The sequence below is a fragment of the Mastomys coucha genome, unplaced genomic scaffold (assembly GCF_008632895.1).
Source record: "Mastomys coucha isolate ucsf_1 unplaced genomic scaffold, UCSF_Mcou_1 pScaffold6, whole genome shotgun sequence".
In the NCBI taxonomy this organism is placed as follows: domain Eukaryota; kingdom Metazoa; phylum Chordata; class Mammalia; order Rodentia; family Muridae; genus Mastomys; species Mastomys coucha.
The window spans coordinates 27,905,733-27,917,952 of record NW_022196912.1 but is presented as its reverse complement, the minus strand read 5'-3'; the positions used below and the strand labels follow the sequence as shown (position 1 = coordinate 27,917,952).

General features: G+C 38.4%; 1 long non-coding RNA gene and 1 pseudogene across 3 annotated transcripts in view; both read right to left on the bottom strand.

Moving 5' to 3' along the window:
* Nucleotides 1–12,220, bottom strand: part of LOC116080855 — a 248,231-nt gene that overhangs the window by 102,362 nt on the left and 133,649 nt on the right. The window lies entirely within an intron of this gene.
* LOC116080854 lies at nucleotides 8,184–8,799 on the bottom strand (annotated as a pseudogene).

The window sequence follows — 12,220 nt, the reverse complement described above, 5'->3', positions numbered from 1 at the left end:
TGTTTGTTTCTTTGTTTTTTAGAGGGGAAACTGGGAAAGGAGAAATTTACATGTAAATAAAGAAAATAACTAATAAAAAAAAAAAGACACAGTATCATTAACAAATCTGTTCTCTCCAAGATGGCTATTAGTAAAGTGCCTGACACATAAGCATGAGGGTATGAATTTGAATCACCATTATCTACATAAAAGTTGAGTGCTGTGGTCTGCATCTGTAATCCCATCCCTGGAAGGGACAGAGACACATGGATTCCTGTAGCTAATCTAGCCAAACTGATGAGCTCTGGATCTAGTGAGAGATCCTGTCTCAATACTACTACTACTAATGATGATAATAATAATAATAATAATTGTTATTAATATTAATATTATTATTATTATATAATGTGGAAAACAATTGAAGAAGATACCTAATATGAACCACAACCTCAACATGCACATGTGGACACAAACACATGTATATCACAGTGACAGAAAGGGACAAGAAGCAAAGAGGAACCCATTCTCCCAGACTGATGTGTACATTCAGATCTTCAGTAAAACTTTGTAGGCTTCTTTTTCTCTTTTCCTGGATCAAAAATTTTTATAGAATGGAAAATATTTAGAATAATTAAAACAACATTGAGAAGTGGGAGCATGCTTGATGTTAATGCTGATTATGAAGATACAGGGATCAAGTCAGAACAGTAAGAGTATAAACACAAACTCAGGCTAGAAAGATGGCTGGGTGGTTAAGAGTATACACTGCTCCTTGCAGAGGCCCAGGGCTTGGTTCCCAGAACACGTCAAGCATCCCATAACTATCTATAACTCACACTCCAGGAGGATCTGATACCTCTGTCCTCCAAAGGCACAGGAACTTAGCACATACCCACACACAGGAATGCACAAACATACATATTAAAATAATAATAATATTAAAATAGAAACCTAAATAAATGGATAGTTTAAATAAGTAGAAGATATGGCGATAGATGAACACATATATGAACGATTATTTTTCTACACTTTTCAAGCCAATACAGTAAGGGAAAATATCTGTCAACAGATGATAGAGGTCAGATAAAAAGCAATATTCAGGGAAAGAACCCCAACCATATCTTATTCCAAATACTCATAGGTCTAAACGTAAGGACCAAGACTTGTGGAATCTGTGGTCAGTGACAGAGCACACGTGTAACTCCAGCACTCTCGAGCTGAGTCACGAGGATAATGAGTTTGAGACCACCCTGAGCTAAATAGGAAGATGATCTCAAAATATAAGTAAACAAGCAAACAAACAACAAAACTCTTAGGAGAAAACACTAATGGCCAAAAGTTTGGAAGCATTTTCTTAAATACCAGTCTCAGAAACTTAGATTTTATCACAACAAAAAAACTTTTATTCTTCAAATGACACAGTTACAGAAATGAAAAGGCAAAGTCAGGAAGTGTGAGAACACATTTACAAATACATCTTAGGGATAAACGAAAATTATATAAAGTCCTGGAGCTCAATAAGGGTGAAACAGATGACCCGATATAAAACTGGTCAAAGATTTAAACAGATAGTTCACTGAAGAAGCCATAAAGAGAGCACCTGGACATGTAGATAGAACAATCAACCTCATTAGTTACTGGAAGGTTACAAATCAAGACTAGGAGGTATCATTACACCAATACTTGATTGGCTAACATTTATCAGTTGCTGGTAAGAGGGTAGGACAGATACAATGTAAGCAGAAATGGGAAGCTGAACAATCACCTTGGCAAACAGGTTGGCAGTTTCACCTCGAGTTAAATAGACACCTACCAGGTATGTTATCCACCCTCCTGCTAGGAATTTACCAAAGGGAAATGTATACTTTCGCAAAAATACTTATACAGGAATATCTATGTTTGTAGTGATCAAAATCTGGCAATTACCCAAACACCCAGGGGCATCTGAACAGATCGTGGTAACATCCGTGTGGTGGAATACTATCCAGTTACTCAAAGAAATGAGCTGCAGGACCATGCAGCAACATGGATGCAACTCAGGATAATTAGACTGAATGTAGAGAGGATACACATATGATTACATTTCTCTAATGTTCTAGAAAGTGCCATGGAATCTGTTATGGTTGAAAGCTGCCAATGGAGAGTGCAACACAGGAGGAACAAACAAGAATTACTAAGGGAGGGAGGGAGATGGAACTTTGGAAAGTGGTGAGTAGATCAGGATCCTGAATGTTGCCATGACATTTGGAGTGTATACATTTGGTAAATTTACTGTAATTGGGCACCTCAAACAGTATGTGCTTGGTACATACTGTGTAGAGCTCACTGTTTAAAAGTATTAATTATACATCAATAAAGTTCTGAAAGTATATACTTTTAAAAATACATAGCAACACATACTACTTCCAAATATGTATGAGCACCCCTTATTCCTTCGTTTTAAGCATTTTTATTCAACTGATGAGAAAAGTAAAGCTATCTCATTGCCATTTAAAATTACCTGTATGTGATAACAAATGAAACTTGAAATATTTGCTTTTCTCTCCTCGTGATTCTTTTGAGGAGTTATGGACTTGCATGCTTTGTTCATTTCTTTTGGCTTGCCTATTTTTTTCGGTTTATTTCTTATGTGATTATGCAAGTATATCTTTCCAGACTTTTCTATGCAAATACACATACTTCTCCTAAACAAAAACAGGATCATACTTTATCTTGTATTGTGAAACCTACTTCACACTAACATAATGCGACTCTCTCTCCATGTGGATAAATGTGCCCAGCTTTAAGGGTTAGAAAAGCAATTCTTAATGCTGCTTCCTAGCTTAAATCATATTCCAGTTTCAGGAGAGGGAACGAGGCCTCCCCTTAGTTCTAAAGGAGTAGAGAGTAACATCATAAATCACTCTTTCTATTTGCTCCAGCATCATGGAACTTAGAGCCGATTCCTCTCCAGGTGACAGTCACTATCCCTCAGTCTGAAAGGGAGCTTTGTGGAGTCGACTCACTTTGTCTATAATCCCCCTAGAACAATGCTATCCGGTAGTGACATTTTCAGCCAGCCACACTTCACTTGACAAATTCTGAAAGGATCAATTTTTTCCCATTACTCTCTTCCTCATTAATATCCAGAATGCTACTCACTCTAGTAAATAGTGAACAACCTTTAGCTCTGCTAGAGATGTCTCTTTGTCAAGATCTTACAAGGAGTAAATAAGTACATTTTCCTTAAGGTTCAAAAAGAACTTTGATTGGAATTAAAAAGCTGCTCCTCTCAAAGGTCATGCAAAAAAAAAAAATCTGGTGATATCCTGTGAGAAATAAAATTATTATTCATTTAATGCAATGCATTGTGGTGACATGGGGACTGTGAATTTCAAAGTGGCACAGCTTTGGAATGGAAAGTTACGGTTTACCTAGCAATAGTCATCTATCTTCTTTGCAAGTTACCTTTGAGTGACACTTAATATCCAGGCTCTGTCAACCATTGGTCTGAAAGGCCTCCTCAAATTGGGATCAGTAGAACTGTGCGTAAATTCATCAGTCTGCTCCCTTCTGGACTGTGCTTCAAACAAGCCAACCATACAAAAGAGGAAATATTCAGTCTGAAGGTCAGACTGCCTGACTGACCACACTGGCTAAGATTTTTATGTTTTGAAACCACTGATCAGAAACAAAGCCTTGTTTTTGAAAGGGGAAAAAAATAAATCATGAATCAGGATGAAGTAACCGGTCCATAGCAGTCTAAGCCCTGCCACGGCACATCTACCTCTGTTTGCCTTTATTCGGTCTCCACACTCTCCACTCATGATCAGAAAGCCACTGAGCATTCAGTAAACATCAGGGGCTTCTCTGTGTCCCACACGATCTGGGCACTGGTAAGAATGTGAAATTAGACACACCATCATCCACAGAGTGGATGCAGAGATGTAAAGGTGGACAGTTCACTCCCTGCTGAAGTTGATGTGAGGGTGAATGCATTGAAAGAGATTCTACTGAAAGCATAGTGATGCAGTGGCTGACTGACAGATGGGAGAAGTTCTGTGAGAAGCTGCCTTTCAGCTTGAAGGCAGAGGAAGCATGGCTATTCTAATCTACCTAAGTCCTCACTTGCCTGTGCATAACATCACTGCCAGCAATGACTGTGGTAAGGAATGTTTTAAATCCTGATGATAGCTATAATAAATCAAAGGGGGAATAGAGTGTTTTTCTGATAATACCCTTTTTCCATAAGGGTGAGAAAAGGCACTTATACCTCTGTGAAAAGGTTTGTGTATGCTCTCAGTTTGTGTATGCATGTTTCCGTCCCCAATTTAACACTTTATCAAGCACCATACAAATGTTAGATGTTCCAAATGCATTAGAAACTTCTAGCTCATTTGAGAGTGAGAGGAGTCCTCTGGACAGCATGACCTGTCTATGAGGAAAATCCAGATGCACAAGGACTAGGAAGCTCTCTGATCCAACATCCAGAAATATGGATGGATGGGGGAAAAGCCACACCCTGGAGGACCACTCTTAGAACCAAAGACAGGTGCGTTGTAGGCAACAAAGCCACGGAAGTTGAGGCTAAGAGGTGGACTGAGAGGTTGGAGTGGGGTTATGGGTGCAATCAAGGGTACGGTCGGTCTGAACACTGGGAATGGTTTGGGATTAGGGAATTAGAGCCTTGGGATTGGAAGCTGGGTGACCCTCCCAGAGATCTGAGTTGGGATGAAAGTGGATATCAGGGAAAGGAACAGAAATGGGGAACTAAGGAGTATAGCAAGATCTGCCCAAGTGCCTCATGACAGTGTTGAACACCTGGTGTGAGATCTCCAGCTGGCTCCCTAGAGGAGGGCTGGTCCCTCTTAAAACAACAAGATGATGCCCTGGATTGACAGTATTCTGTACTATTTGCCAGGTCTCCTTCAGAGACTGTGAAGCTTACAAAAAAGAGGCAAGAAAGTTGACTAGCAGTATCTAGGACAAAGATATTAGACTATGTATTGTCAAAAATAATACTAATAAACCAAGAGATAATTTGTATCATTCAAATAGAGACATGAGTAGCCAAGAAAATTAAAGATCCATTACAGACTAGACTTTTTGGTCAATGGTAGAGGGTTCATCTAACATGAAAGGCACTGGGTTTTAGTTTAATCTCCAGCTTCACAAAATATAAACAAACACATAGACACACACATACAGATACACACACACACACACACACGTTCACACAATACATTACAAGAAAACTTTCCTTAAATAAAGGAAGAATTGAATTTTTGCATCAGAAGAACATCCTAAATAGACCATCTTATAGAAAGTTCAATTCAGAATAAACATTATCAAGACAGATCCTAGAACATTATTGAGCAGAAGAAAGAAGGGAGGGGGAAAGAGAATACCTTCGTTATTTAAAAAGAGGAAACAACAACAAAAGTATTTAAAAAGCAGAAAATAAGACTAGCCCCATGCTTCTCTATAGCAACATTAAAAGAACTAAAAGGGAATGGTGTCTGTGAGCTTCTGGGGAGAAAAATAAAAGTGTGAAATGAAAATCATGGGCCCAAGGAAGGGTTATTCAAGTATAAAGGTGTCAGACATGTATTTGCAGACCTGTGAGTACTCAGAGAACACAACACCCTTTAGTCCCTGGTAGGGTAAAAGAAAGAAAAAGAAAAACCCTAGTGGCCAAATCTAGCCATTCAAGAGTGAAGGGAGATGGAATAAAAGAACCCCCTAGCGGCACTGAACTTGGGTGTTTCTGTGATGCGCTAAAAGTCAATTTGGCCTTAGAGTACCCAGATTAAGCCTTTTTTCTGGGTGTGTCTGTGAGGGTGTTTCAGGCAGTGGTCAGCATTTGAGTTGTGGGCTCTATAAAGTAGATAGCCCTCCCCACCATGAGTCAGCAGTCTTCAATCCTCTGAGGGCCTGAGCAAATGAAAAATGAGAAGAGAAACAATTTGCTGCTTTGGCCTCCTCCCTGCCTCCTGAGCTAGGACAGCTCAGCACATCCTCTCCTGCCCAGAGACTGGGATTTACACCAGCAGCTCCCTTGGTTCTCAGGCCTTCAGATTCAGACCTGATTTACAGTCCGAGCTCTTCTCTTGGGCTTCCACCTTGCAGAAAGCAAATCATAACACTTCTCAGAGTCCACAATCACGTGTGCTAATTCCTATTCTCTACCCCCTTCCTTCTTCGCTTCCTGTCTCCCTTTCAGTGGGAGGGGGGGAGGAAGGGTCCAAGTTCTATGCATATATTGCGTACATAAACATAGCCATATACATACCTAATAGCTCTTTTTCTCTGAAGAATTCCAGAGATGCTTTTTTTTAAGAAAATAAACATACACATAGGATTGGAGAACTATTGAAAAGGAAATCAACAAGATGAGTCATGTTGCTAACAGTGATTATCTTTAAAGGTAGCGGTAAACAAAATGGAAGGGGCAAACTTGCATAGCATTTTTTGTCTGCCACAATACTTTTAATTAGGATGTAATAAATGTGTAATAAATACACAGATTTTTAAGCTTATTTGTTTGACTCAATGCCATCAAGTCTAATAAATGTATAAACCTATCTAATCACTGCCTCAAGCAAATGACAGACATTTTCTCTATATCCAGGAAATTCCTTCCTCCTTCCTGTTAACTGTAAAGACCTCCAAGGCACCCTGTTCTGATTTCATCACATTCTCCTGAAGTTTACATAAGTGGGAAAGATTCATGTGCATTATTATACATCAGTGGCTTGATTATACTGTAACATTCCATCGATGTATGGTGTATTTGCACATTCTCCTGATGGCTTGCCTACAAAGAAAGCATTTGATTGATTGGTTGAATGGATGAATGAATGAATGACCAATTGATTGATTTTTCTAATGCTAAAGCAACTTTGCATACTAACATACGTTCAATAGGTCCTTTTACTTATAACCTTATATGAAACCACCTAGTAGTGCCATATTACTGTACTAGAATTCTACAGGCTTAAAGACCTTATTAGAGTCCATAACTTCAGCCATTCTGCCTGCTGCAATTTTATGGTGTCTTATTCTAACTCATAGTGCTGAGTTTTATAGCCCCATGTGTTTATTGGCCAACCATGTGTCTTCACTGGAGAAAAGAAATCATGCATTTCTGTTTCACAAATCCTTCACCAAGCTTATATCAGACTGTTGAATTTTCTGAAGAATATTTTCAAAAGAGTAGATGTTTTTAATGTTAATGAACATAAATAATGTTAATGAATATATATAATGAATATGTTATTTTTCTCACTGATATAGAACTATTTTTATTTTTTGGTCCATTGAAGAATTTGTCCTTATTGTGAGGACAAAAAAGTAGAACATGATGACTTTATCACGTGCATTTTAGGTGCATAGGCATCAAGAAGAGTTTGCTGTTTGTGGAATGAGTTAGGGTTTAAAGTATATAAGGTATTTTTAATATGACTACCCAGTTGTCCTGATACTGTTTATTGAAAGAAATTCTCCTCTCTGTTAAGTCACATTGTCATTGTTAGACATCAAATGGGCATGTCATATACAACTGAGATTTTTTTTTAAAATCTGTACTACCAATCCTTTTGTCTATTAGCAAATCATAGCATAACTTCAATTCTACCATCTTTATATTATAAAGTCCTGAAATCAAATAAAATAAGTCTTTCAATTTTATTCTAGATTTTTTTAACATTTTATTCTCCTAGATCCTTAGCACTTTCTCTAAAACTTAGTTTTAATTAAAAAATTGTATTTACTTAGAAGCAATCAGAATGTCAACAAAACAGCTTTTTTTTTTTTTGCAATTAACAGAACAACAATTATCTTCATATAAGTGGGATCAGAGACAACTGAAGATGAAAACAAAAACAAAAAAAAAAAAAGAAAGAAAACATACAAAAACCAAACTACTGTCCCCATATATAACTAATTCATGTTGTGCACCAACAAGAACCTGCTTTAAATTTCCATGCCAATTTACAACCTTCAGACTATAAATCTGGTAAGGTTAGTGGCTATTGAAAATAGCACCAGGACAGGGCTATCTAAAGACACATTCAGTAGTGTGTTAACTATACAAAATAAAAGACACTGTACAGTTTAAAAACAAATCTTACATAGCCTTACATTTCAATTTTTTTCTTTAAAAGGAGTGTATGCAGGGGGATTAAATGCTTTATAGACAAGAAGAAAACTGTGCTAGAACCAACTTACTCATCATCATCTTCTTCATCTTCATCTTCCCCTTCTTCCTCCTCATCATCTTCCTCTTCCTTCTTTTTCTTGCTCTTCTCAGCCTTGACCACCCCCTTTTTCACTGCATCAGGCTTTCCTTTAGCTCTGTAGACAGCAATATCTTCTCGTATTTCTCCTTCAGCTTGGCAGCCTTCTTCTCGTAGGGCTGCTTGTCATCCACTGCAGTGTTGTTCCACATCTCTCCTAGTTTCTTTGCAACATCACCAATGGATGAGCCAGGATGCTCACCTTTAATTTTGGGGTGATACTCAGAACAGAAGAAGAAGACCGAAGAAGGCCTCTTGGGTGCATTGGGGTCCTTGAACTTCTTTTTGGTCTTCCCTTTGGAGGGGGGAATAGGTTTTTCATTTCTCTTTCATAACAAGCCTCGTCAGCCTTTGCCATTTCTTCAAATTTCCCCTTTTCTTTAGCAGACATAGTCTTCCACCTCTCTGGGCACTTCTTGGAGAACTCTGAGAAGTTGACAGAAGCATCCGGATGCTTCTTCTTGTGCTCCTCCCAGTGAGTTTGCACAAAGAATGCATATGAGGACATTTTGCCGCTCGGCTTCTTAGGATCTCCTTTGCCCATGTTTAGTTGATTTTCCTCTGTGAGGCACAGAGTCGCCCAGTGCCCATCTGGCTCTCGCTTGCCCAAGAGCTGCCTCTATGGAGCTCAATGTACTATGAGAGTAGGAGCCAAACACAACTTCTATAAAACTTCTAAATGAGCTTATCAATTTACTTTTTAAGGCTGATGTAATTTGGATTGTGTTTATATTGAATGATTTAAAAAAAAAAAAAAAAGCATTTTAGTAGCATTGGGTCTTTGAGTGTATCACCATGACCAGCAGCACTCCTGGGCCTTCCTTAAATTTGTCTGTCCCATAATATATAGAAGTCAGTATGAAAATCTAGCACTTTTGTGCAAACACTACTTTGATATATTTTGCCTTAAACTTTGTGTAAAATGGTATTTTCTTCTATTTCATTTTTTTTCATTATTTGTTGACAAACCACAGAAGTGTAACTAAATTTTGTATGTTGAGCTTTCATGCTGTAGAATTGCTAAATTCACTTATTGCTATATAGGTTTTATAAAATTTATAAAATTCTCTATACACATTATTACATCATCTAAGCCCAAGTTTTATTTCTTCTTCCCAAGTTTTCTATTTTTTTTAAAGTGAATTGTCTAGGATCAGTTCAGTAAGGAAGCGAGGAGATAAGAGTGGACAACTTGCCACTGCTCTTGAGGGCAAGCAAGTGTTCCTGGTTTAGTGTATGATATTCAATGTTTAATGTATGACACTAGCTGTTGATTCTCCACAGGTTCTTTTCATCACACTACAAAGTCCCCTTCAGTTTCTAATTTGTCAGCAGTTCTTCTCATGAGCAGCTTCTCATTTTTGGCATCTCTGAAGAGGATCATGGGAGATCTTTTTACTCAGACGACATAGTCAGTCACATCGATTGGTTTGCTGCTGCTAAACAAGCCTTGTGCTCTTGGGATAAGTCACAATTGGTACTTTTATACATTCCTGTGTTTGATTCGTGAGTAACTGCCTGATTCCTTTTATCTCCTTGTTCTTAGGGATACTGCTCTGTAATTTTCTTATTTTGTCCCTATTAAGTTTGGACCTTCAGCTCATCGTTACTGTTTGTCTTCTGTGGCGTCAATGTCTACTTTTTCTCTTTCTATCCTTTTATCTTAGTTTGGTGTAGATCTGCTTATTTCTAGTGTTCCGGGGCCAAAGACGAAATCATTGATTTTAAACACCTTTATTTCCAACACAGGCTCATCAATGGGAGGAGAGGCCCTTGGCCCTGTGAAGGTTCTATGCCCCAGTGTAGGGAAATGCCAGGGCCAGGAAGCAGGAGGGGGTGGGTTGGTGAGCAGGGGGAGGGGGGAGGGGATTTTTGGTTTTGTTTTTGTTTTTGTTTTTTATTTTTTTTTCTTTTTTTGGAGGGAGAACTGGGAAAGGAGATGTCATATGACATGTAAACAAAGAAAATAATAATAATATCAAAAAATAATAAAAGTGATGGATAGGAAAATATATATATATATATATATATATATATATATATATATATATATAAATTCCCTCACTGAACTACCTCAGCTCCCACCCTCGTACTGTTAGCTTGTGTTTTCATGCTCACTTCACTTGAAATGCTTTCTTATTTCTCCTGCTATTTTCCCCCCCGGGGTTTTTAAAAGTATACTCTTCATTTTAAGTTCAAGTAATGAGGCTTTCTACATATTTAATTTCAAACCTTTGGAATTAGTCTTATCACACAGACCAAGACATGAACTCATGAAAATTTCAAATTCACTTGAAGAACATGGAGAAATGTTTCCATGATTTGTGCGATAAGATAAATTTGGATAACATTGGTTCAAGCTTTCGATGTCTTAACTAAACTTTTGGTTTGTTCATTCTATCAATATATAAGCTACATGTTAAAAGCTCTCATTTGTAACTATTGATTTGTTATATTTCACTTTCTGTTTTCTCAACTTTGACCCAGGTATTTTTGTTTTCAGATTAACCAATAGTAATTTGTTTCTTTTACAGCCTTATTGTGGTATAATATGAACCCCAAGCACAGTATGCTTAATGTATAAAGCTTGATAATTGTTGAAATGTCTATGCATATGAACTCATTACCAGAATCAGAGCAGTTAACACCTGCATTATGACCAAAGGTTTCTGAGATCTCTTTGTGCCTGAATTCATTCACTCTTTTCCCATCTCTGGATATGCACAGATCTCTCTCATTCTATTTCATAAGTATGCTGCAATTTACTTAACTATCCACCTGTTATACACATTTAGGTTATTTCTAAATTTGAACTGTAGCAAATAAAATGACTACAGACAGTCTTGAAAAAAGTCTTTGGCTCTCTTCTTTGTCTGTCCGCCTTGAGGGACTGAGCAACTGGTAGATCCTTGGACTTCCATTCACAGCTTTTGCTGACCATTGTTGAGAGTTGGACTACAGACTGAACTAGTAAAATTCAAATAGGGCCATTCCTACAACACCCAGAGGAAGCTCTACTCCCAGGTGCTCTAACACACCCAGGATTAGAGGATCAGAGGCCAGTGCCCTGAGCAGACCCTGGGCGCAAATTCTGCAGCCAGTCCCACAACACCCAGAGGAAGCTCCACTCCCAGGCTCTCTAACACACCCAGGATCCTAAGCATCAGAGGTGAGGAGGACACATCTGTCACAACATTGGGAATAACTGGAACCAGCGGGGCTCAGGCACACAGGAACTCCACCAAATCAGTGGTACTGGTTCCTTCTGATCTGTCTAGGCTGGTGCCCTGAGCAAACCTTGGGCACAAACTCTGCAGCGAGTCCCATAATTCCCAGAGGAAGCTATACTCCCAGGTCCTTTAATTAGCCCAGGATCACAGGATCCCGGAATCACAGGATCACAGAGACATCTTGACTCCGAGGAGTTCTGATATAACCAGGATCACAGGAAGGACAGGCCCCAGTCTGATTTAGCTAGGGCAGGTAGCAGTAGAGATAACCAGATGGCAGGAGGCAAGAGTAAGAACATAAGCAACAGAAAACAAGGTTACTTGGCATCATCAGAACCCAATTCTTCCACCATAACAAGTCCTGGACATACCATCACACTGGAAAAGCAAGTTTCGGATCCAAAATCACTTCTCATGATAAAGATGGAGGACATTAAGAAGGACATAAATAACTCCCTTAAAGAAATACAGGAGAACACAGGTAAACAGCTAGAAGCCATTCAAGAGGAAACACAAAAATCCCTTAAAGAACTACAGGAAAATACAATCAAACAGGTAAAGGAAATGAACAAAACCATCCAGGATCTAAAAATGGAAATAGAAACAATAAAGTAATCACAAAGGAAACAACCATGGAGATAGAAAACCTAGGAAAAAGATCAAGCTTCATAGATGCAAGCATCACCAACAGAATACAAGAGATAGAAGAGACAATCTCAGGGGCAGAAGATACCA